The 5,405-nt window shown below is 34.3% G+C and overlaps 1 non-coding gene across 1 annotated transcript; it reads left to right on the forward strand.

Moving 5' to 3' along the window:
• The first annotated feature begins 5,064 nt into the window (after positions 1 to 5,064).
• LOC115939959 (small nucleolar RNA SNORA32) lies at positions 5,065 to 5,190 on the forward strand. Its single transcript, XR_004074727.1, has one exon. It is a non-coding gene; the product is annotated as a small nucleolar RNA SNORA32 (small nucleolar RNA).
• The last annotated feature ends 215 nt before the right edge of the window (positions 5,191 to 5,405 follow it).

The raw sequence follows: 5,405 nt of genomic DNA on the forward strand, positions 1-5,405 counted from the left end.
GAAAAAATCTACCCAACAAGGCTATCATTCAGAATAGAAGGAGATATAGAGTTTCCCAGACAAACAAAAGTTAAAGATGTTCATCACCACTAAACAACCTTACAAGAAACATTAAAAGGAATTCTTTGAGTGGAAAGAAAAGGCTGTAATTAGGAGTAAGAAAATTGTGAAAGGAAAAAAATTCATAGGTAAATACAAACATAATAAAAATAATAGATTAATTGCTTCAACTAGACAGAGGTTAAACCACAAAAACAGCAAAATCAATTGTATCTATAAACAGTCAAAGGATTCACAAAATAAAAGGATGTAAAGTATGACAGTATATGCATAACCAGTGTGTAGGGGAGTAAAAAGTTAGTGCTTTTAGAATGGGTTCAAACTTAAGCAACCACCAACTTAATATATGCATAATATGTTATATATGAGCCTAATGAGCCTAATGGTAACCACAAATAAAAAACCTGTAATAGGGTACTGGTGCAAAAATAGACACATAGGTCAATGGAAGAGAATAGAAAGCCCAGAAATGACCCACAATTATATGGCCAATTAATGTTCAAAAAAGCAGGGAAGAATATGTAATGGGAAAAAGACAGTCTCTTCAACAACTTGTGTTAGGAAAACTGGACAGCTACATGCAGAAGGAAGAAACTGGACCACATCCTTACACCATACACAAAAATAAACTCCAAATGGATTAAGGACCTAAATGTGAGACCTGAAACCATAAAAATCCTAGAAGAGAGCACAGGCAGTAGTTTCTTCAACACTGGTCATAGCAACATCTTTCTAGATATGTCTCCTGAGGCAAGGTAAAAAAAAAAAAAAACAAAAATTAACAAGTGGGAAATACACCAAAATAAAAAGCTTCTGCACAGTGAAGGAAACAACCAACAAAACTAAAAGATAACCTATGGAATGGGAGAAGATATTTGCAAATGACACATCTAATAAAGGGTTAGTATCCAAACTCTATACTTACCAAACTCAACACCCAAAAAACAACGCAGTTGAAAATGAGCAGAAGACATGAACAGACATTTCTCCAGAAAAGACCTCCAAATGGCCAACAGACACATGAAAATATGCTCAACACCACTCATCATCAGGGAAATGCAAATCAAAACCACAATGAGATATCATCTCACACCAGTCAGAATGGCTAGAAGCAAAAATTCAAGAAACAAGTGTTGGTGAGGATGTGGAGAAAAAGGAACTCTTTTGCCCTATTGGTGGGAATGCAAACTGGTATCGCCACTGTGGAAGACAATATGAAGGTTCCTCAAAAATTTGAAAATAGAACTATCCTATGATCCAGTAATCACACTACTGGGTATTTACCCAAAGAATATGAAAACATTAATTTGAAGGAATATATGCATCCCTATGTTTATAGCAGCATTATTTACAATAGCCGAACTATGGAAGCAGCCCTCGTGTCCAGTGATAGATGAATAAAGAAGATGTGGTGTGTGTGTGTGTATATATATAATGAAATATTATCAGCCATAGAAAAGAACAAAATCTTACCATTTAACAACATGGATAGATTTAGAGTGTATTATGCTAAGCGAAATAAGCCAATCATAGGAAGACAAATACCATATGATCTCACATATATGTAGAATTTAGAAACAAAACAAATGAACAAAGGGGAAAAAAGAGACAAACCAAAAAACAGACTCTTAACTATAGAGAATAAATTGATGGTTACCAGAAAGGAGGTGAGTGGGGTAATGGGTGGAATAGGTGAAGGAAATTAAGACTATACTTATCCTGATGAGCACTGAGTAATATATGGGAGTGTTGAATCACTATATTGAATGCCTGAAACTAATATAACACTGTATATTAACTATACTGGAATTTAAAAAAAACTGTAATATATACGCCAAAAATAAAGAGAAAGGAATCCCCCAAGCATATCACTAAAGAAAGTCATCAGACCACAAGGGAGGAGATCAAGAGAAGCAGTGAACAGAAAAGAATTACAAAAACACCTGTAAAACAAGTAACAAAGTGGCAGTAAGTACATAGGTGTCAAAAATTACTTTGACTGTAAAAGCAATCTTTTGATTCCTCCAATCAAAAGACATAGGGTAACTGAATGGGTAAAAAAGCAAGACCCATCTATGTGATGCTTACAAGAGACTCACTTCAGACCTAAAGGCACATGCAGATTGAAAGTAAAGGGATGAGGGGCACTTGGGTGGCTCAGTTGTTAAGCATCTGCCTTCGGCTCAGGTCATGATCCCAGGGTCCTGGGATCGAGCCCCGCATCAGGCTCTCTGCTCGGCAGGAAGCCTGCTTCTCCCTCTCCCACTCCCCCTGCTTGTGTTCCCTCTCTCACTGTGTCTCTCTCTGTCAAATAAAAAAATAAAATTCTTTAAAAAAGGAAAGGAAAGGGATGAAAAAACATTTACCATGCAAATGGATGCAAAAAGAGAGCTGGGGTAGCAATACCTATATCAGACAAAATAGACCTAAAGTTTGTAACAAAAGAGAAAGGACACTACCCAGTGATAAAGGGAACAATCCAACAAGAGGATATAAAAATTGTAAATATTTATGCATCCAACACGGGAGCACCTAAATACATACAACAACTGTTAATAGACATAAAAGAAGAAATTGACAGTGATACAATAATAGTAGCGGGCCTTAACACCCCACTTACATCAATGGATAGAGCATCCAGACAGAAAATCAACAAAGGAACAGTAGCTTGAATGACACATTGGACCAGATGGCCCTAACAGATATATTCAGAACATTCTACCCAAAAACAGCAGAATACACATTTTTTTTAAGTGCACACGCAACATTCTCCAGACTAGATCACATGTTAGGCCACAAAACAAGTCTTAATAAATTCAAAAGACTAAAATAATATCATGCCTCTTTACCAACCACAACAGTACGAAACTAGAAATCCATCACAAGAAAAAATTGGGGAAGAACACAAATACATGGAGACTAAATGACATGCTCCTAAACGATGAATAGGTCAACCAAGAAAATCAAAAAGGAAATTGAAAAACACATGGAGACAAATGAAAATGAAAACACAATCCAAAATCTTCAGGTTGCAGCAAAAGCTGTTCTGAGATAAAATTATAGAATATAAGCCTACCTCAAGAAGCAAGAAAAATGTCAAATAACCTTATACCTAAAGGAGCTAGAGAAAGAACAAAGAAAACCCAAAGCCAGCAGAATGAAGGAAATAATAAAGATTAGAGCAGAATAAATGAAATAGAAATTAGAACAATAGAACAAATCAATGAAACCAAGAACTGGTTCTTTGAAAAGATCAAGAAAATTGATAAACCTTTAGCCAAACTCATCAAAGAGAGAGAGAGAGAGAGAGAGGACTCAAACAAAATCAGAAATGAAGGAGGAGAAATAACAATCCACACCACAGTAAAGAAAGGATTATAAGAGAATATTATGAAAAATTATTTGCCAACAGATTGGACAAGCTACAAGAAATGGCTAAATTCCTAGAACATGTAACATTCCAAAACTGAATCAGGAAGAAAAAGAAAATTTGACAGACTGATTACTAGCAATGAAATTGAATCAGTAATCAAAAAACTCCCAATAAATAAAAGTCCAGGATCAGACAGCTTCACAGGTGAATCCAACCAAACATTTAAAGAAGAGTTACTAAATATTCTTCTCAAACTATTCCAAAAAAAAGAAAAAAATAGAAGAGCAAGGAAAGCTTCCAAAATCATTCTATGAGGCCAGCATTACCCTGATACCAAAATCAGATAAAGACACTACAAAAAAAGAAAACTACAGGCCAGTATCTCTGATGAACACAGATGCAAAAATCCTCAAGAAAATATTAGCAAACTGAACCCAACAGTACATTTTTAAAAAAAGTGATTCACCACAATCAAGTGGGATTTGTTCCTGGCATGCAGGAGTGGTTCAATATTTGCAAATCAATCATATCACATTAAGAAAAAGGATAAAAGCCATATGATCATTTTCATAGATGAATTTGACAAAGTACAACATCCATTCATGATAAAAACTCAACAAATTAGGTTTAGAGGGAACACACCCAACATAATAAGGCCATATATGAAAAACCCATAGCTAACATCCTACTCAGTGGTGGAAAACTGAGAGCTTTTCCTCTCAAATCAGGAATAAGAACAAGGATATCCACTCTCATGACTTTTATTCAACTAGTATCAGATGTCCTACCCACAGCAATCAGACAATGAAAAGAAATGAAAGGCATCCATATTGGTAAGGAAGTAAAACTTTTACTATTTGCAGATGACATGATACTATACACAGAAAATCCTAAAGACTCTACCAAAAAACTACAAAAATGGATAAATGGATTCAGTAAAGTCACAGGATACAGCACTTATATACAGAAATCTGTTGTATTTCTACATATTAATAATGAAGTAGCAGAAAGAGAAATTAAGAAAACAATTCCATTTATAATTGCACTAAAAAGAATAAAATACCTAGGAATAAACTTAACCAAGGAGGTGAAAGACCTATACTTTGAAAACTATAAAACAGTGATGAAAGAAATTGAAGATAATACAAACAAATGGAAAGATATTCCATGTTTATGGATTTGAAGAACCAATATTATTAATATGTCTGTGCTACCCAAAGCAATCTACAGATTTAATGCAATCCATATCAAAATACCAACAGCAGTTTTTACAGACTGAGAACAATTAATCCTAAAATTTGTTTGGGATCACAAAAGAAAAAAATTCTTAAGGAATAAATCTTTAATCTTGGCTGCACTGTATTTCCACAGATAAACATCTATTGAAGATTAAATAAAAATTTAAATTATATAATATGAGGAGCATTCCACTAAATGCACGAGTCAGCAGATACAACAAACATCAGAGAATTGGGTTGTTAAGAATTTCAGATTATTCAACAATCTTAGAGGTATATGTGTAAAATGATTAAATAAAAGGAAAAAAACATAGAAGAGCAAGATGCTATAAAAAAAACTAAGCAGTTTCAAAAAGGAATTGATTAAAACTTACATATAAAACTAGTTATAAATGGTCATTACCAAGGCTTTGAGAATGCAGTTTCTCATTTGCTGTGGACATGACCATAAAAAAATTTTCCCACTAGGTTTTCTTTCTTTCTGCTGCTTTGCTAGCATTCAGCCTATTGGGAAAATTTTATCAACCCTGTTCTACTTCCATTGGCTAGATCAGCACTGTCCAGTATAAATGTAACACAAGCCATATGTGATTTGGTAATAGTCATATTTCAAATTCTCATCTGACCATACATGACTAGTATATGGAACAGCGTGTGCCTAGATCTCTACTCTTGCAAATGTCTTTTGCTAAATCACTCTTGCTAATAACCATGCAACTTGCAATACAATAGAT

Source organism: Leptonychotes weddellii, unplaced genomic scaffold, assembly GCF_054177405.1.
Source record: "Leptonychotes weddellii isolate Sample4059 unplaced genomic scaffold, ASM5417740v2 HiC_scaffold_12589, whole genome shotgun sequence".
NCBI classification, from domain to species: domain Eukaryota; kingdom Metazoa; phylum Chordata; class Mammalia; order Carnivora; family Phocidae; genus Leptonychotes; species Leptonychotes weddellii.